The 21,955-nt window shown below is 45.3% G+C and overlaps 1 protein-coding gene across 4 annotated transcripts in view; it reads right to left on the bottom strand.

Moving 5' to 3' along the window:
- Positions 1-21,955, bottom strand: part of flrt1a (fibronectin leucine rich transmembrane protein 1a) — a 62,813-nt gene that overhangs the window by 4,382 nt on the left and 36,476 nt on the right. For all 4 annotated transcript variants that reach the window (XM_037120425.1, XM_037120427.1, XM_037120426.1 and 1 more), the window contains one exon: positions 16,265-16,526. The gene's annotated coding sequence lies outside the window, so the exon portion shown is untranslated. The remainder of the gene's footprint in view (positions 1-16,264; positions 16,527-21,955) is intronic.

Raw genomic sequence — 21,955 nt, 5'->3', positions numbered from 1 at the left:
ACAACCCAGGTGGTTTCAGTGAGATTTAAATGAGCTCAGTTTCACACTTTTACACTGTGTTGTCTTGTGTCTATACTGCAGTGTTCTAGTTATCATCAGGAAGAAGAGCACGCAGGGATTCATCTGTGAGAATCCCAATCACAGCTTCTTAAATTCTCCATCAATTCCAAGCCAAAGAGACACAAAGAGGCAGAGGTGATTACAGTCATCCAAGATTGGAGACAGTTATAAGACTGAACTTCAGTGTGTCCTGTACTGAATGTTCAAAGCAGAGTGAATATTTAGTCTTAAAGCCACGCTGGAATTGACAAATCCAATCCTACACTTAGAATTAAGCCTTGTGAAGTCATGAGAATATTCTCCACCTATAAATTATTTAAGAGATCTTGAGAGGCTCCGTAACTCCTTCAGGAGTTGCCGGCAGATGGCTGCATTAGCCAGACAGCGCTGAAGATACTTTTCATTATCAAGACGGAACATTGTTTACAAAGAACATGTTTCAGCTCAGAGAAATCGTCTCCGAGAGCTAAATTTTCATCAGGCAGCCAAGATGGCACTGGACACTATAACACTTCATTAAAATTTCTATTTCATGTCTTGTTAAGGTTTAACCAAATGCAAATTAATGGAAAGACGTCATCTGCAGCAGGATTAACTATTTGTAGTCACCACAGTTGTGCTGCAGGAAGCACAAACTTGATTGGCATCGCAATTAGCTGTTTTTACTGATTAAGCATCGGGTGTCATAACAGCAGGTTCATAATTGACTGCAGGGATTTGGAAACTGGTTAATTGCGACACAGTGACAACTTGAGCCCATCACAGTCTTCGGTAACCAGGGCCATTAGTCAAACTGTTAAGGCCCACACAGCAGCGAGCGCAGTCAGACTGTAGTATTGATTTTCTCACAAATCCGAGGTGATCTGCCAGAGCCAGTCGGCTCTCATGCAGATTACAGGACTCCCAGGAGTGAAAGTTAGACAGCAGGATAATTAACCAAATAAATGACAACTCTGCCGGGAGTTCAGTTTGCTGGATATATATTTCCAAACATTAATCGTTCGGCCTGTGTGCACATTCATTACCGGGATATTGAAAGTTTTGTTGACAAACTTTGTTGACATTTCACTCATTACCTCTGTAAAGGTTTGTTTATCAGTAGGATTACTTATATTTCTTCAATATGCAAATTTAAATTTGACTTGAGTAAACATTTCTTCCCTGTGACAACTGCTTTTGATAAAAAGCTGCCATGTCGATGATATTATTTCAGTCTAAGCATTTGATTTGTACATCGGTATGATTCTCATAAATCATAAATACATGAAGTATGTGAAATATGTATAATTTAGAGGAACATAATAAATGCACAGCCGAGATGAGATGAAAAGGCTTCAGATTGTCACGAGCATATGTTCACATAATAGTTTTGGAAAAACATCTGGACACAAACTGTGGTTTTGCTTCCAGATTTGAATATCATGGAGGAGTGGACGATTAGCTCTGGCTGAAGTCTGCCCTCTCCGAGGACCCTTCTGGTTTTCAAGTATGATAAATCACCATTTGAAGGACTAATTGACACCGGAGAAATGGAGGATTTATTACCACTTGTTGGCACAAATTCCTCATCTTGTGTTGATGCGATCATGATTTTATCTCGATCCTTTTCACCATTATTAGATCGGACTTCCGGAGCATACGATCCAACTTATCTGGACACTATTATATTGTCCGTATACGTCGGCTACAAAAGCCGTTGTTGTGACGACTCCCATCGACTCTCGTTAACGTCTCAACCATGCCAGTTTGTTTGACTTCCTGCCGTTGTTCCGTTTCCTGCCAGTTGCATTCATCACCTTCAATCAGCCCTTTCAGGACTTGTTCAGCACCTGTTCGGTGGATTGTCTTAGTTTCTCTTTGTAGGTTAACATTCCTGCCATACAGTATTTGTTTCCCGGTGTATGACCTCAGCCTCTCTGGACTCCGATCACTGCCACATCCACTGTTAGTCTGTTGGTTCAGACAGTTTTCTGGTCCTTGTTTCTGTGGATTATTTCGAGGTACTGAGTAAACAGTTTTATTGCACTTGCATTTGTTTTTTTTCTCTTAGCTGTCTGCAGTTGTTTCCATATACAGTATATACACGCAATTATCATGTTATCACCCAATATTAAAACTTTATGGCTGTTAGTCATGACCATCAGGTACTTGCACTAAAAAACAATGTGTGCAGACTTCATTTATCTCAAATTAAAGGCTATAAAATATCAAATAAAAGAGCATTTTGTCGTTCTTTCCCTCTATCCACTGTTCATTTGCTTCTACATTTAAAACCCTGATAAGGTTATTATTATTACAGAACTCTACATGTAAGATTTGTATTAAACATGCTGATGATCTGTTCTCCACGATTAATATATATGTCTTCCTGGGATATCATCATCAGATTAATAGCTTCAGTAGAGGACAAATGCATCATGGCTCCATTATTAAGAACGTCACCATTTGTCACTGCATTATTTTCAAGTTCACGCCTCATTTCAGATTGATGGTTTCAACTAAAACATCCGGTTCGTGTGTCTGTTTCTACCGACGACCTCTCGACACAGTGAAGTGGTGTCAGAGCACTTCAGCTGAAGCCACAGAGTGAAAAAAGAAATTTAAAAAATCAATCCTGAAATTGAAAAGCTGATATTGTTTAAACGCTTTGCAATTTGACATGAATTCATCTCGCGAGTGAGAAGAACTGGCTCCGTGTCGCGCCGCAGACGAGGAGGTTTTTCAGTGCTGGTTGGTTGTGTGAGGCTGAGCAGCGCTAAAGAATGGATGACTTCTGAATCCCAGGAGCATCGGCGGAGTGTCTGAACACTGGGGTATTTGGGTCAGCCCTTTAAAAAAAAAAAAAAACAAGATAGATGTGGTGTGAGATTGAAGTGGTGCACAGAGCCAGAGGGATTAATGGAGCATATTGAGCTGTGATTCTCTGGATTAAGCAGGTGCTACAAAGAATGGTGGACGGTCATTTCAGGGGTTTTTTTTTCCGCCTCATGGATGCTCATTTTATTCTTTTTCTTCTAGTAGATAATGATGCAAAAGCACAAAGAGCTGCTCCTTTTGTGTCTGTGCCTGTGAATGTTTCTGCTCCAGACATACCGGAGTGTGTTTGTCTACTCATGCACGATCCAACCGCAAAAAAACATTAACCCATATGGGGACAATCTATATGGTCGCAGTCTACATTTCAGCTATCTGTGGAGGGGTGAGGAGGAGGAGGAGGAGGAGGAGGAGGAGGAGGAGGGATGTGGGGTAATGTGTTCACCAGACAGCCGGCCGCCTCGGGCACAGAACTGTACACAAAACAACCCCCAATCTAATACTGGAACCCAAGACTGGATCGATTTACATACAAAACAGAGAGTGACAGAAAGCAGCTGTGAGCGAGACCTCTGACTCCCAGCTCCCCCATTAAGACCCCCGCAGAGGGACGGGACTGGGAAATCTGGAAAAACGGATTTTGCGATGACCGAAGGGGTTTGCTGATCTATCAGGAAATCCACTTTACTGATGGCAGGGAAAAGATAATAGTGGGCCACAGCTTATCTTACATGCCGTGTCCATGAGTCGCGTTTTAGATGTAACGATTGGAGAAAAAAAAAGGGGGGTGAAAGGATGACAGGAAACATGATGATGTGGCGATGACAGGAACAAATTGAGGGATCTGAGATAAAAAAAAAAAGAAAAATAAATAAAATAAGAGAGGCCGTAAAAGCATGGACTATTTATTTGTTTAATCGCAGAGGTTGCTGGGAGACCATGTTCTTTGCAATAATGTACCGTAATCTTCAAGAGATCAAAAAAATATAAGACTTTAATCCGCAAAAAGAAACAAACAAGACACGAATACGCACGCTGAAATATTCCGCTCTCCACACTTTGCTTCTTCTTTCACAGACGAAAATCATCTTCATTGTCACTCGTGCGCAGATATAAACAAGACGCGTCCCTCTCACATGATGTTCAAGTGATCTGAATGAAGCCATCTACGTATATTCATCGCCGCACATTGTCTCCCACTCGATGTCTCCCTGCGTACGTGGCTCATGATGAATTGTAATTACAAATTATTTGATGTGCAGAAGCACAACCGTCCTTTAAAAAAAACATCTTCTCTTCCCCGAAATCATGCCATGTAGATATCCTATAGAGCCGCGCCGTATAAAATGTGAAAAAGCTTTAATGAGTGATGGATTCTTCCCTCGATTTTTTTCTTGGTTTATGCACCAATTCGCTGGCATGAAGGAGTGATTGGATTTGCACTCAGGAGTTTTTCATCCGAGCTGCTGACACAAGACCCGCGGCGTTATGCGATACATATAAAGATTTATGTTTCCTGATGAAAATGAAGTTCTTGCTGTTTGTCATATAGTCTATATCAGCGTTCGCATGACAAGAGATGCGTATTTTCTGTTGTTGTAAAACAAATTATGAAAGCAAACGAACCGTCCACCGAGCCTGAATTCTTCAATGACACGAACAAACACACCGGAGAATTAAATTAAATTCCTTTTTAAATGAATTAAACTGACTGTAAAACACTGAACTTAAACTGGGCCAATGGGGTAAAACATTCCATGAAGCTATAAATGGATTAAAACACATTCAGAACATACTTATAATGCACCTGTAGTGCTGCTTAATCATAGTTAAGGGTACTCATTAATACTGATGATGCTGTAAAACAATCAGACGTCACAACGACAGTTACTATATATAATATGTTTATCTTGTTATTTTTTCTCTACAATATCTCTCAGTCTTGTCTCTTTTTTAGACTTTCTCCCAGGTGTGATCAATAAATGAACATCTTATCTTATTATAACACTGTTTTCTATACATACACATACTTATAATGTCTTACAGTGTATCTATAATTAAAGACATTCACATATTCAGATTGATTTATAACAGGAACATTAAAAGCATTTTATCACGACTTACAAGCTTAAGTATCAATACTCCTTTTCTCATTAATATAATCACTATTATAATGCAATATAATGTGATTATAAGTTATTGCAGGTGGCCGTTGGATGCTATAAATCAAGTAATAAAAATCCCTGAGATGTGATAAAGTAAAAGCTGGTTATTAATCACTGTAATTGATCATTGTTTGCTTCAGATTGAGCGAAAAAGAATAACATTACAGCGCATAAAATGCTGTAAAATGTATTTATTAACAGGTGTTATCATACAACCCACTGTACTGCAGGTTATAATGCGTTATAGACATTATAAATATCCATGAGTGCTCGTAACTATGGTTATAACACATCAGACGACATTAATAATGTGTTATAGACACGGGCTTCATAGAAAAACCTACCAAGTTGTTTAAAAAACATAAATATGGAAAGAAAAAGTGTCCGTGAAACAAAATAAAGCACCTAACAGAAATGCTGGACCCTGAAATTACCGCTTCATATCGTGCTATGTTGTAGCTTTTAAAGTGAGCCGTAATAGAGACGGTGCAGCAGCTATAGAGTGCTTGACATAACTCACGGTTGGGGATGTACCGTTATCCTGAGGGTTTTTGTTTGCCGGTGGGTTTGCAGCTCACCGGGCCCTGAAGTGACTTGATATACGGCTCTACAGCAGCCTGACATGTTTTATTTTTACAGCGCTATAATACGTTCTGTCGTGCCACCGGTCTAATTCCCCCCGTCCTCTCCTCTCTCCACTGCAGCTGCTGCGGCCCTCTGCATCCTCTTCAGCTGCTCTGTGTGTGTGTTTTTGTTTTTTTTTTTTTGTTCTGCAGACAGCGAGATTACAGGTAAATCCTTTCAGCGTTAACAAAGAGGGGCCGCAGCTCCCTCTCAGCAGTACGCTCCGAGCACTGTGTGTGTGCGAGAGGGTAAAAACAAATCTCACATGATGCAGGGGAGGGTTATGTTCCAAATGTACTGCATGCTCAACCCCCGCGATCAATACTGTAATCCAGCAGGTAGCTCAAGGAAAACATCTTGATTGAATCGAACTGCATAATTTCACCATTAAGTTTTGAGGCAATATGTTTTTGCTGGAAAATCATCAAATTTCTAAAGTATTAACCCGAGTAACAGATTTTTGAAGCCACGTAAGCAGCTGAAGGAAACAGATGAAAATTAATGCTTTATTCACACGGCGGCCATTTTCCTCCAACATCACAGGAAACAGGACAGGAAACATGATGTAATGCAGCTGCGTTACAGGTTGTTTAAGTCGTTAAAACGTAGATAATCTATGAAATGCTACGCTAACGCAAGTCGCTCTCACCGGACTGAATGGACACCGTGTAGTTTGTATTTTAAATCTATGCAACTATCAGGTTACAGTTTGAATTTGTCCAATATATTCATCAATAATCAAACACTCGCTAATTTGCCACACATGCTAACGTGCTGCTAAACATCTAGTCTGTCTGCTTTATCATTGTGAGCATGTTAGCTTGCTCTTGTTAGCATGAAGCTGCTAGCACGGCTGGAGTTTTAAAATGTCGCCTCTCGATCAGCGGACTCAAAAACTTTCCCTGCCTCTGTTTGTGAATTAACAGCACGACGTCCGACCTCGCCGACGTGCCTCTGGATGTTATCTGTGGAGCCGTGTAAAATAAAGGTCTTGATATGAAATGGGAGGTTTGCCGTGCTGCCACATTGGTGCATGATGCGGTGAGATAGCGCGGGCCTGGCAGACTCGCTGGAAATAAACTTCAGATGTGTCAGTCTGTGTCGGCGGTCATAATCCAGTCTTTGATCAGCTTCTCGCTGGCTTCTGAAATCACTTTCACTGCCTTTAATGTTGCTGTTTTTTCCAGTAATGTTGGTGCTACATAAAATAGAGGAAGCAGTTTATTCTCCGGAAGAGTCTCGCCTCTCTCCGTTCTGAGAAAAAAAAACACACTTGATCATTTTAAACGGGGACTCATAAAGGCAAATTTATCTTCTGCCTTTAAGTCGAGGAGTCAGGCCTGTGGTAGTCACGCCTCAGCTGGGACTCTGATTGGATTTTTTTTTTTTTTTTTTTGCGAGAGAAAACGAGAGACAGAGAGAAAAGAGGAGGTTGGTTAGCTTAATTGGTTAAACTTGAATTCAAGGTTGACGAGTTGCAGTAACAGACGCGGGGCTGTGGGCGGCTGAGTCAGACGACAGCACTGTGCTGTCAGGGTGAAAATTAACCTTCGCATCAGGAAAAGCAAAAACAGAAAAGATAACATCAATGAAAAACCTCCCCGACACCTTCACCGGGGGCTGTCATGTTGCGTCTGGCAGCCGTACCGCAGGTCCGACAGCCAGACAAACTGAGAACGCCGACCGTCTCTCCGTCGCCGTAATGATGTGAAAAATATATACGTGCGTTTTGAGTGTAAAGCGATCCGTTCACTTCACATCGTCAGCGTCAGCAGCAGCTGCTCGTCGAGGCGTAGTCACACTGCAAACGACATCTTCCATCGTCTCCTTTGTTTGAGACGCGTTCGTATTCAACGATATTCTGTAGGCAGAAGTTGCGCCAGAGCCTCTTATAAAGAAAAAGAGGTTTAATGTTTCGATCGTGTCCGTATTTCTGTCCTCTGCATCTTGATGAAAGTGTCGGACACGTTGGCGTTAAAAGGAACGTTTTTCCATTTGTGAACCCAGACAGTTGTTATTTTGTGTGACCTGGCTGGCGGCTGTCACAAGGACAAGAAATTGCTTTTGGTTCTAACATCATAACGGTAATTTGTCCAGGAAAGCAGGACTATAATAAGGCTTTTCATATACAGATTTTCAAAACAGAAAAAAAACACTTAATTTATGGTTACGGAGGTTCGATTTGAGCTGGAGCGAGATATCAGCCGACATTAGCTTACTGCAGATATCGTAAACAGAAAAGTGCTTCTTGCTGTCGTCGCTTTTCATCACCAGCCTGACAGATTCTGGACGATCTGTTAAACTTAACTTGGTTATCCGAGTTACTTCCCCTGACTTTTATAATATACTCCGTCTCTCTTTCTGTCTTTCTTTCTTGTACTACAGACTGGACATAAACATGTTACGATATAGAATGAATAGAAGTGCAGCAGGATTGGACTGTATGAGCAAACAATGTCTTTGTTAAGCATCAAAACACAAAAACAGTGTCTAGAAGACGCCCAAAATAAAAGTATGGACCTGGAAACGAGCATAACATGGAACCTTTAACAGTTCTGAGGGATACGTATCAATAACCTTCACCTGAGAATGTTCATGTTGAATGTTATCGATCTTCAAATTTCAAAATATCAGCTGCACCATGTGGAGACGACAACAGCTGTGATTGGCTTGAGTTCTGTTGTGTGGTTTGATTCAGCTTCACCGGACTGGAACCAGTTTTAACACCAGGATACTTTTTTTCTAATTTGAGGTGACACCAGATTCGCAACCCGCAACTTTTTTAGCTGACGGAAAAACCAAAAAAATAAAAGCAAGTCGGAGTCGAGTAGCGGTGGAAATTGAAAGTGATCTGTTGAGTAATCGGCCGCCGTTCATCGACACGCGGAGCCGTTTTCCACCATGAACCTATCGAATGAATGAACAAGCGTGGGACGATTATTACGCAGCGGTCGTCTCCGTTCGGTAACGAGACCGTTACGACCACCATTACAGGGAATTACAGCAGGAAGTGAAGCCGGCAGTGTGGCGGGCGTGATGAGAGTCTGACACGACTCCATCACGTGATATACGTCGCGTAACGCTGATCTCAAGAGAACTACAGACTCTAGATCAGGACAAGATCCAGCTTAAAAGGTGCAGTACGTAGTTTTTGGGGAAAGAAATTCAAATCAGGAGAGGAAAAAATCTTCACGGACTGATTTTTTTGTCCTCTCTCTATGTTTTCACATCTGAGTAAACTTAATAAACAAACTGACCTTAAAGAACAACACAATTTCACACTGTTGTTACTTTGTTTATACATGGCGGACCCTGCCACCTCTCTGGCTTCAAACGGTCTTCTGGGGATCCTTATTTTTCTTCTGAGAAACAGCTTGTTTATGCAGTCTCGGAAAAAGTGAAATGGGAACAAGCTGAAAATCTGCTGACAATATTTGCATTTAGGGCAGTTTGGCTGATTTTATTTTGGGCTGATCTGAGATCAGTTTCCGTCACACGCTCGTTTGTCTCTCTACCTTCAGCATCGCTCGTCTCGCCTGTCTGCGATCTTCACGCCCTCCACGCCGCGGTTCACACGTCAGATCACGATCACGCGCTTTCCACGATCAAAAACACGTTTGTGCACGTCGTCGTAACGCTCAGCCTCGATTTCATTCTGCACTGATTTTACCAAAAAGCGGTTCTGTTTTTCTTCCCCCTTCTTCGCTCTCCCTGTCAGAGCGTCTCTGGTGCTGCTGAATGAGACTGAGACCCAGTTTCTCTTCCTGCTTCATCATCACACCTCCCTCTGCAATCACGTCTAGCTTCCGCTCGTGTCTGGCCGGTCGCTTGTTTGTGTTACGTCTGCAAAATGTGCCAAATCGTCAGCGCCGACTGAATTTCATTGCGATTTTTTTTTTGTTCTTTTCTATCTATTTCTTCTATTCCCTGGCATACAATCACTGACATTTGCTTAATCCCATTTTAAACAGTCTTTACATCCAAACAGAATTCAAAATGCCAAAATAAATACTTGTCTTTCCTTTGGCTGATTGAAACTGCATTTGTTTGGCAACCGTTAAAATCCCCTTTTGTCCCCTTTTTACCGCCGTGATGCAACTTAGGAAACTAATAACAGAGCCGTGGAATAAATCTAATTTAAAGGTTTTCATGTGAGATAAACATGTAGTCGTGCTTTGAGAAGGCTTTTGTTAATAATGAAGCAGATATGGTCTTGTGTCATCGCTCCTGCAGCCACGTACATTTTGCTCTTTCACCATATGAGAAATCAGGGTGGATAAATAGATGCAGGCCGCCTCCGGGGGCTCAGAAAAGATCCTGTGCATTGAACACACTTGAGTGTGTGGGTTTTTTTTTTTCTTTCCTCCCGCATGAAATATCAGCTGTAGGAGTTGTTAGATCTCAAATAAAAAGTGTCACGTTGGGGTAAAAGGGAAAACTATGGAAGGGAATGGTAGACCCAACGCAGTGAACTCAGGAGGCAAAGATAAGGGAACAAACAAAGGGCGAGCTTTATTAAAAAGCTGAATACAAAAACAAATGGCAGACAAAAAAGAGCAAAGGCAAAGTAGCAAACAAAAATCAGACCAAGTAACAAACAAGCATCAGACAAAGTAGCAAAAGAAAACAGCGAGACAAAGTACAAACCAAAGATTCAAAGTTCAACTTAAACATGGCAAATTCAAAATCAAAACATACCAAAACGGGACTGAAGACTGGAGCATGGAGCATGGAGCATGGAGCATGGAGCATGGAGCATGGAGCAAAACACACAAGACAGAATCCAAAAAAGCACAAGACAAAATCCACAAGACAGAATCCAACAAACAGAATACAATGACTGGGCGAGGAGTGAAGGAAACACAGAGACTAAATACACACACACTAACGACATGACGAGGCACAGGTGAGGAGAGAGGAGGAAGGAAACCAGGTGTGATAATGAGGGGGAGGAGCACAGAGGAACAGACCAGGAGGGAACAAGACAACAGACAGAGGGAGCCAGAGGGGAGAACTTAAAGGACACATGAGGGCATGGAAGATCAAAACAAGAGACACAAGACATGGAGAAGGCAAAACGAGACACAAGACATGGAGAAAGCAAAACATAACACAAGACAAGATACAAGGATGAAAATCAAATACAAGAAACCAAAAACCAGAAACAAGAACAAAAACAGGAGACATGACAGAACCCCCCCCTTAAGGGACAGCTCCCAGATGTCCCTCAATACTAGAGTTCAAAGTCCAAATGAAGCCGGGAGGGTGGAGGGGGTCAGGAGGAGGGTCAGAGTCAAACAAACATGAGGGTGGAGGCGAGGACTGGAGCCCACTGGAGTCCAGGGACCAAGGCAAAGGCGCAGGCTTGAACCTGCTGGAGGGCGACGACGAAGACGTAGGCGTGGTCTTGAACTCGCCGGAGGGCGACGACGAAGGCGTAGGCGCGGCCTGGAACTCGCCGGAGGGCGGCGACGAAGGCGTAGGCGCGGCCTGGAACTCGCCGGAGGGCGGCGACGAAGACGTAGGCGCGGCCTTGAACTGGCCGGAGGGCGACGACGAAGGCGTAGGCACGGCCTGGAACTCGCCGGAGGACGGCGACGAAGGCGTAGGCGCGGCCTGGAACTCACTGGAATCCGGCGACGACGGCGAAGGCGAAGGTGCAGGCTGGAACCCCCTGGAGGCTGGTAACGAAGGCGAAGATGCGGGCTGGGACCCCCTGGAGGCTGGTAACGAAGGCGAAGATGCGGGCTGGGACCCCCTGGAGGCTGGCGACGAAGGCGTGGGCTGAGACCCACTGAAAGCTGGTGGCGAAGGTGTGGGTGCTGCCTGGAACTCGCTGGAGGCTGATGGCGAGGACGTAAGCGCTGGAGGCTGGTGACTGGGGACCACAGGCGTAGGCGAGGGCTGGAACCCGCTGGAGGCTGGCGGCAAAAGCGTGGGCTGAGACCCACAGGTGACCAGACCACTGGCTGGGAAACCCTCCAGGGCCTGGGCCAGACCACCGACGGAGTTTTGCCGGGAGCTGGTGGCCTGGGAGCCGATGAAGGGTCTCTGGCAATAAATGACCTCGGCCGGACCCCTGACCGAGGTGCAGGCACTGGACTTGACGTAGGACTCGGCCAGGCCTCCGACCGAGGTGCAGACACAAGACTTGGCATGGGACTCGGCCGGGCCTCCGACCGAGGTGCAGGAGCAGGCGCAGGACTTGGCGTGGGACTCGGCCGGGCCTCCGACCGAGGTGCAGGAGCAGGCGCAGGACCTGGCGTGGGACTCGGCCGGGCCTCCGACCGAGGTGCAGGAGCAGGCGCTGGACCTGGCGTGGGACTCGGCCGGGCCTCCGACCGAGGTGCAGGAGCAGGCGCTGGACCTGGCGTGGGCCTCGGCCGGTCCTCCGACCGAGGAGCAGGAACAGGCGCTGGACCTGGCGTGGGCCTCGGCCGGTCCTCCGACCGAGGAGCAGGAACAGGCGCTGGACCTGACGTGGGCCTCGGCCGGTCCTCCGACCGAGGTGCAGGAACAGGCGCTGGACCTGGCGTGGGCCTCGGCCGGTCCTCCGACCGAGGAGCAGGAACAGGCGCTGGACCTGACGTGGGCCTCGGCCGGTCCTCCGACCGAGGTGCAGGAACAGGCGCTGGACCTGGCGTGGACCTCGGCCGGTCCTCCGACCGAGGTGCAGGTTCAGGCCTCGGCCGGTCCTCCGACCGAGGTGCAGGAACAAGACGTGGCGTGGGCCTCGGCCGGTCCTCCGACCGAGGTGCATGAACAAGACGTGGCGTGGGCCTCGGCCGGTCCTCCGACCGAGGTGCATGAACAAGACGTGGCGTGGGCCTCGGCCGGTCCTCCGACCGAGGTGCAGGAACAAGACATGGCGTGGGCCTCGGCCGGTCCTCCGACCGAGGTGCATGAACAAGACGTGGCGTGGGCCTCGGCCGGTCCTCCGACCGAGGTGCATGAACAAGACGTGGCGTGGGCCTCGGCCGGTCCTCCGACCGAGGTGCATGAACTGGCCTCGGCCGGTCCTCCGACCGAGGTGCAGGAACTGGCCTCGGCCGGTCCTCCGACCGAGGTGCAGGAACTGGCCTCGGCCGGTCCTCCGACCGAGGTGCAGGTACAGGCCTCGGCCGGTCCTCCGACCGAGGTGCAGGTACAGGCCTCATCTGGACCGCCGACTGAAAACCACTGGCTGGTGTCGACCGGACCGCCGACTGGGGGCCACTGGCTGGTGTCGACCGGACCGCCGACTGGGGGCCACTGGCTGGTGTCGACCGGACCGCCGACTGGGGGCCACTGGCTCGTGACGCGGGGTCAGCGGACTGGGGGCCACTGGCTGGTGTCGACGGGGTTGAGACTGAGGCCTGGACTGGGAGCTCGGCTGTGGCTGAGGCTGAGGCCTGGGCTGAGAGCTCGGCTGTGGCTGAGGCTGCGGCCTGGGCAGGAAGCTCGGCTGTGGCTGAAGCTGCGGCCTGGGCAGGAAGCTCGGCTGTGGCTGCGACCTGGGCTGGAAGCTCGGCTGTGGCTGTGGCCTGGACTGGAAGCTCGGCTGTGGCTGCGGCCTGGGCTGGAAGCTCGGCTGTGGCCTGGGCTGGAAGCTCGGCTGTGGCTACGGCTGGGACTGCGGCCTGGGCTGGGTGCTTAGCTGTGGCTGTGGCTGCGGCCTGGGCTGTGAGCTTAGCTGAGGCTGAGGCCTGGGCTGGAAGCTCGGCTGTGGCTGCGGCTGTGGCTGCGGCTGTGGCTTGGGCTGTGGCTTGGGCTGTGGCTTGGGCTGTGGCTGCGGCTGCGGCCTGTGCTGGGAGCTTTGCTGTGGCTGAGGCCCCTGAGCCTGACTTCAGGGAGCCAGGACGTGGACGGGTTCGTCGCTTTCTCGGTGGGGGCACTTTGAAGGCAAGCCGGGTTCCCCAAAAAGGAGATACTTCGGCTGTGGCATGGACTGAGGCTGGAGCTGTGGCATGGGCTGAGGCTGGAGCTGAGGCATGGGCTGAGTCGTAGGCTTGAAAGAAAAGTTTGCTAGCCGCTATCTGCCGAGCCCTGCTGGTGGGGTTATTAACAAAGTCCTGGTACCAACGGATTATCTCAATGCCATTAACTGCTGGGTCCATTTTATGGGGCCCAGTCATTCTGTCACGTTGGGGTAAAAGGGAAAACTATGGAAGGGAATGGTAGACCCAACGCAGTGAACTCAGGAGGCAAAGATAAGGGAACAAACAAAGGGCGAGCTTTATTAAAAAGCTGAATACAAAAACAAATGGCAGACAAAAAAGAGCAAAGGCAAAGTAGCAAACAAAAATCAGACCAAGTAACAAACAAGCATCAGACAAAGTAGCAAAAGAAAACAGCGAGACAAAGTACAAACCAAAGATTCAAAGTTCAACTTAAACATGGCAAATTCAAAATCAAAACATACCAAAACGGGACTGAAGACTGGAGCATGGAGCATGGAGCATGGAGCATGGAGCATGGAGCATGGAGCAAAACACACAAGACAGAATCCAAAAAAGCACAAGACAAAATCCACAAGACAGAATCCAACAAACAGAATACAATGACTGGGCGAGGAGTGAAGGAAACACAGAGACTAAATACACACACACTAACGACATGACGAGGCACAGGTGAGGAGAGAGGAGGAAGGAAACCAGGTGTGATAATGAGGGGGAGGAGCACAGAGGAACAGACCAGGAGGGAACAAGACAACAGACAGAGGGAGCCAGAGGGGAGAACTTAAAGGACACATGAGGGCATGGAAGATCAAAACAAGAGACACAAGACATGGAGAAGGCAAAACGAGACACAAGACATGGAGAAAGCAAAACATAACACAAGACAAGATACAAGGATGAAAATCAAATACAAGAAACCAAAAACCAGAAACAAGAACAAAAACAGGAGACATGACAAAAAGTTCGCTCTGAATCCCAAAATGATTCACTCGCCGACTTGAAGCTCGGCAGGATGCTCGCTCTCACCCTGAGATCTGCTCGGACCGGCTCCAAATAAGATAAAATCCTGCCCCTCTTCACCAAAACGAGGCCGACATTGTTGCTGCTGAAAGAACTGACCGATAGCAGCTAGTTAGCGTGCTTCATTAACGTCCGCTGCCTTTTTAGTGTAACCTTTAGCGATTGCTTTGTTTGGCCTCCTGCCCACAAGGAGAAAATGAGGGGGGATAATCAAGCTTTACTGCTCACTATTTAACTACTGATAGGTGTTAGTTTGTTTAATGGCATCATTTATCTCGTAATTTAATTACTGCCCCCCATCAAGGTGCCTCTCTGGCCGGGTTTCTATCCGCCGGAGCTTCAAGGTCTCCTAACTTTGTTTGTTTGTTTAGTTTGTTCATATATTAAAAACTGCATGTGTTGGTCACATTTACACAGACATAAAGTCATTTTTAAACACGGATTATAATGTAGAGAAGGATGTTTGAGTGATTCATTATTATTAAATCCCTAAAGGAGTTTGTTTGTCACTTTCAGGCCCGTACACACTGTGTCCAGAACCGCCGGGTCGAGGCTTTTTTGACCAGTTCAGTTTGTAGATTCGTCTCGTCTGTGAGAGAAATCGCTCCGATTGGCTGCTGCGGGGCTGAAAGCGGATCAGTGCAGAAACAGGAAATCCTTTTCAGCCCGTCACTGAGGCTTCCATGATTTCACCCATTCGGTGCAGTTTCTCCTTCTTTTCTCTCCGCCGCCTCAACCATGCTGCAACCTTTATAATCAGAAGTATTCTTAATTAGCAGCAGCTATATTAGCGAGAGTGGGGTCACAAAATGGATGCCAGCTGTCGTCTTTGCGAGTGCAGCTTTTTTTTGCCCGAGATAAAGGAGACATTACAACACGCAGACCAAGGGAACCGAACCAGCAACCTCCCGATAACAAAACGCTGTGTCTACCCCTGAACCACTGTCGCCCTCACGGCAGCCGTCGTCAAGCTCTTTGTTGAGGAACGAGATGTGTGACCTCGCTCAAACAAAGGACAAATAATTGGAGGCCATCTTACCTTTCCGGTATTCTGTAGTCTGGAATCCAAACTATCTACAAACATCCTATTTCACTTTTTTTCTTTTTTCTTTTTGCGGGGGAGCCGAAGCTTCAGCCACTCCGATCAAAACGGAGCTGTACCACAGATTTTTCAAGGATAACCGCGAATTCCTCAACAGTGGAAATTTAAACAGAATCAGGCAATACTCACTTTACTGACGCTTGTATATAATTTCACATTTTTGCCTCCTGTATATGATGCACACAGTGTATAGTCCTTTCTATATCGTTTCTTTTCTCTCTTATCTAAATCTTTTTTAGTATTTTTAAGTCCTGTACTTATTGTATGTGTCTACCTGCTACTGTCACAAGTGAATTTCCCCGATGTGGGATGAATAAAAGTCTAAAGATTTTCCAAAATAAAAGTAATCAACTGTTTTTCTCAGAGGAGAGGATGCTTCGCCCTGTGACTCACATGTGATGGTGATATGTGGGAGAACAGGGTTAAAATAGAATAATGTAGACAGAGAAAATACTTTGATTTAACAACGGTTAACTAAGCAAAAAGCAACGGACTGCTCGGATATTTCAAATGCTTCAACTACATGACGAATACATACTCACTTTTTGAAGTGGGGCTTCCAGGGAAGGACGTGCCGCAGCACCATTTGCTCTTTTCTTTTCCCAACACGACTCCCTCAACGTCTGCAGACTGGATCCACTCCGGCTTTTGTCTAGATGTGGTCCGTAAAAACTCTGATGCAGTAGGCGGTGCGTCGGGAGGGATGTGTTCGCACTTTATTCTTCACGAACGACTCTGTCCTCCGTGTTTTTATGCTCGGCTTTGATGTCGATTAGTCGTCATCAGCGGTTTCAGATCCGTCCTCTGTGGAGAGAGAGAGTGACAGACAGAAATCAGGAGGGAACGCAGCAGACCATCGACGCCAATCAAATGTCACATTCTCTGATGAAACCGTAATGGCATTAGAGATCTTCGTGCACGGCTCTGAACTGTCGCGTGTTGTTAATGTATGTCATCATGAATGCTGTTTTTTTTTTTTCTGCCTCTATTTTCATTACTTTTTTTTTTTTCTTTAATCTACCCTGGTTAGAGGATTAAGTGATTTATTCTTCATTTAAGTTTTATTGCGCGTATTTTCCCGAATAAATCAGATCTGGTCCTCCATTTAATCAAAAAAATGAGACTAAACATGCTGTTGAAGGGGTTTTAATACCAATTATGAAAGTATAAAGTCAGCAAACTTGAAAAATCTCTTCCCTTCCCCTTTGATTTTCCGTCAGATTTAACGCTGGGCTCTTTTCTGCTCGGTTGACGATCGTATCACCGCGACAGTCGTTTGGGTTGTTAAATCAAACTAAGCTCACAGAATGGTATCAATCTCCCCTTTGAGGACTTTGTCACATACTTGGAAAAGAAAAATGGTTAATGAGATACGACTCTCCCCAGCTTCCAACCCCCAGCAAACATCTCTCTTGTTTTCCCAGACGAGGCCTCGACTCTCTGCCGGCGGCCTCCTCCGCTCTCATCTCGCCGTCTCTCCTCCACATCGACGCCGATCAGGTCTCGTTCCTCGCAGCGAACAGCGGCTGCTCTGTGACACGAGACAGCAGCACGCCATCTTCCTCCCAGTCAGTTTGACTTAACGCCGCTTGTCATGGAAGCGAAACTCATCTGATCAGACGTCTAAAAAAACTACAGAGGAGTTTTTGCTCCTTTAACATTTATCCTTTAATCTTTTTGCGCACGCTGCCTCCAAATGAGCTCTCTACAAATATTCTCCACAACAAACAAACTCACACTTGCAATCGTTTCATGCCACATTTTCTGAAAACCTTGACTCAAAATACACAGATTAATAGCCCCAGCAAGACAAACTCAAGATGGATGCGTTGCTGTTCAATTCAGCATCATTAAACATACGCTGAAGCAGTTATTAGCACTTCCTGTTTGCAGTATACGCACAAATGTACGAACAGCTACCACAGGATGACTTTGATACTAAAGAACATTAAAAATGCAATAATTCTAAGGCAAGTTCTTATAAGGAGGGTCTTATTTTCTCTCTTGTTGTTAAGCACATTTACAGACAGTTATTCTGGATGGAAGTCAGAGAGAATGAGATCAACAGAAAGTGTCAGACTGCATCTAAATATTTTTTGCAGCAATTGGACTCTAAGGTTTGTCAAGTACCTTATTTGTTATGTGTGTCACATCCATCACTGCTGCCTCAACTGTGTTTTGCGACTGCATCCCCCCAAATCAGCTTCATTACCTAACTTTACATTATGTTTACCTGTATGCACCTGTCCCATTCACCTCCTCACAGTCTGAACACCTCTGATGCAGATAAATACTCAACACAGATGTGGATGAAAACCTGCACTGAACCGGAGATGAAAAATGTGAAACGGCTGCCAAATAACTACTGTAGGTGTTGGGCAGAGAGCACTGCTCGTCTAAGATTTAATTCCAGCATACCTTCGGTCGTACGGTTGGGTTGTGATTAAACAATCTTGCGCGCCAGATGTCGGTGCAGCAAAGGTCTACTGAGTCAGATCACACCGACACACAGGGGCAACATGAAGATCCGGTTAGTATTTACGTTCCACTTATGTATCCAGGCCAGTTGCTTCAATCTGTATCCTAACAGCACGACTTTAGACTTTCCAGGTCCAGGTGCGTGTGCAGGTGATACACCCCTTCACATTAACTTCTTTGGAAAAACAGATGTGTCCAAATATCACACACAAGAATGATCAGATCAGAAGAGGACGGTGTTTGTGTCTCCTGTGAAACCAAAGGTCAGCATTGACGTGTCTAAAGGAGGCAGCCCCACCTTTATTTCCTCGACTTTGTGACATCACACCATGTCATCACGTCACATTTGCATAATTTAAAGCGTAGCAGCTAGTTTGGCACATGGATGTTGATTCAGCACAGCTGCTGTGTTGCTCGTAGCGCTGCTGGGTCAGGCGTGTTTGAGCTGACCAATCAGAGCAGACTGGGTATTCAGTAGGAGGCGTGTCTTAAAGCGACAGGAGCTAAAACAGAGCGTCTCGTGTTCATATTGAGCACTAAAGCATGTAAACCTGTTCAAGCAGAAACCCAAAATAAAATGATGAACCTGAAAGTGATCATGATATGTCTCCTTTCGTCTGCAAATTTATGAATATAACATCAACTTTTATAACCGAGTAGTTTTGCAGCCTAAACCGAACCAATCTGCAGTCATTGCACTAGATTTTGTTACCATGACAACAAAGGTCAGCCTAATATGGATCTGCACAGTACAGAATCTAACAGAAAAGACTGGTGAATCTCCTGCATGCATAATTGGCCCTTGGCGTACGTACTGCACGCAATTTGAAAGCGTATAGTCGAGTTATTTGTTGCAGATTGATGAGACGGTGTTGATGTATCAGAGAAAGGAACCCAAACACACACCTGTGACGGAGCCAAACAAACACACACACACACACACAAATACACTTTTTCATCATAACACACTCTAACAGAATCTCTAACAAAGCAACAAGACATGAAACACAGTTCAACTTATTTCCCTGCACTTCCCCACAGTGCACATTTTTTGTTGAAGTTGGAAATGATTCTCTCGCAAGAAGAACAGGGACAGGTTCTGTCTGACTGGTGACTACAAGGCCTGTGACATTAATAAATCACTCGATCCAAGAAAACTGATTTATTGCTGGAAGAGTTGCCGCCTGTGGTGTCGGCCACCATCCATCCAGCCGGTGGTCGGTGCTTTCAGAAGACATCGTGGCGTTACAGCCATCGTTAAAGAGAGTCTTCCTCTCCAACGGGGTTCCAGCAACAACCATCATCTTTCACCACACTAAACCTCTTGGCTCTGTCACCGCATCCCATAATTCCTCCTATCATAGCGATGACACTTAACTGACCTTTTGATTCCCAGCTCTGACACACAGGTTGGGTTGCATATCTCCAATTTTCTAGCTGAAATCTCCAATTGGATTCCTGCCAAACACCTCCCGATTGACCTTGACAAGGCTGAGCCGCTGTTCTCCTCTCAGGAATCCTGCCCTTAACAAGAGCCGTCAATCACCGTGACACCCGCACCGCCGCTCCCGCCCGGACCGACGCTTAGTTTGATCTCAGACAACCAACTGCTTCGGCCGCTATTGCAGATTTGCTGTGTGTAAAATCTGCTGACTCAGACGCAGTTGCTTGAGCAAACACTCTTTTGTCTCCCATCTGGACTGCTGCAGCTTCGATATGGCTGAGCAACCTGAAAATAACTGCCACCAGACAGTTGTCAAACCAAACTCCACTGTGTACTTGGCCTTGTTTCCTATTACTAAGACAAAAGAGTGGTTATACACTGAATGCAGGTCTTACATGTGGTACTTTTCCATGAACTGATTGTGTTTACATCAATATATATTTACACGATATTACCAGTATTTTACATTTACAGACTAAAATCAAGAATCAAACAGCAAATTATTTGTGAATTCAACAAAAATGATTATTTCCTGATATTCCTATTCCTATTATTTCCCAGTCAGTTTATTGTCTCTTTTGTACTTTGACTCATAGAACTTTATAATTGGGCTTTCAAAAATACATGAATAAAACTCAACATGCTGTGAAATTTATTATTTTGTGAAGTTTATTTGCTTTCTCGCTGACAGCAACATGAAAAGATTGAAGAACAGGGAAACGTATTTTTGACTTCAAAGCCTTCTGGTGATTTGCCCTGTTTTCAGTCTTTGTGCTAAGCTAAGCTAACTGTCTCCTGGCTGTAGCTTAGTGGGCAGCACATAAGAGGGATGAATCTTTTCCTCTAAATCCCAGCAAGATGTTAAAGCTAATTAGGTAAAGATTTTCATGAAACACATGCTGTCCTCCCAAGAGTTAGTTAATATTGATGTGACTCCTATGTCACAGTTTGCATTCAGAGGGCTCACTGAACCCTCTAGAGGCTGTAGCCAAAATTACACCTTGGAATTTTAAATGTCATCAATCATATTTTAAAATAACACAGAACTAATATGATGTAATGCCAGAAGAATATCCAGAGGAAAGAGAATTTTCAGACTTCTGATAAATATTTTAAGACGGCTCTGATGGAGCTCAGGATTTACCAGGAGGACAGCTGCTTTACTCCAAACATCACGAAACCTGGACTGTGTGTGTGATCATTTGGATGTGTCAAAAAAAAAAAAGCTTTCTGACAAACACTAGTTTATGATAGTTACATGTCTTATAGTAAGTCACTGGATATATTTAATTATTTAATGCTATGTTATTTAACAGTAATGTTCGCACAAACTAAGCTTCTGTTTTGCATATATTCTAGCTATTTTTTTGTGAACCCCCCCAACCTTAAAGTTTAAATACAAACCAACACCAACACCTCTAAAAACGTACTTATTTAATTTGCTAATTCTTCCAGGATGACAGAATATGTTCCAGTTGTTTGTACACTTTCTAGCCCATCTATACAATCTGAACAAACACAACAATTAGCAGAGGGAAACAGCTAGCCTTGCTCAGTCTCTTAGTTAATTACAAACACCAGCACCTCTAAAGCGTACTTATTTATTTAATGTCTCATATTTATTTTAACTTATACATGAACAGAAATATTAAAAGGACTATATTTAAGAGTGGGCTTTCAAGCCATTTCCTGCAGGATGACAAAATACATCTAGAATTTGTACAAACCGAACAAACACAACAATGTTTTAACCAGTGAAATGCAAAATAAAGCGAGTGAGAGAAGACACCACCACATCTCCGGTACAGTACGCTGTAGCGAGCTCAGGGACACAGACTCCTCTATGTTACGTCAGCGGACCAATGAGGGGAAAGAAAAGAGGCTTTTTCTAAGGGCACTGCACATTTCGTCCTCCGTAATTCTGTCCTTAGATCTTGTAAATCACAAAACACAAAGCTGCACAGTGCAAATGATGGTTTGCATGAAACCCACAGTAAAGATTCTTTCAGGAATTTAACGCACGGCATAAAATTTATATCAATCCTCTCAGCTTACTTCCATTACGAGAGCAATATATGTGTATTTACCAAATCATTAACTATTCATTAAAGCCTGTGTGACTTCATGCTGTGGGAACAATTATACAGTGATACATTCAGCCTATAAAACATCAGGTGTCCACGCCGAGGTTCAGTCTCCGTTCTGTCTGCGCTGCTGCAGCTCTACTATCGACACTGTTTCCGTTTGAGTGTAAATAAAAGATTCAAATGAGTGTGTGTGTGTGTGTGCGCGCTGTAAATTGTTTATACCT

This window comes from Acanthopagrus latus, chromosome 13 (assembly GCF_904848185.1).
Source record: "Acanthopagrus latus isolate v.2019 chromosome 13, fAcaLat1.1, whole genome shotgun sequence".
Classification (NCBI taxonomy): domain Eukaryota; kingdom Metazoa; phylum Chordata; class Actinopteri; order Spariformes; family Sparidae; genus Acanthopagrus; species Acanthopagrus latus.
Note: the sequence above shows the minus strand (reverse complement) of the source record. Positions and strands in the feature narration are given on the sequence as shown.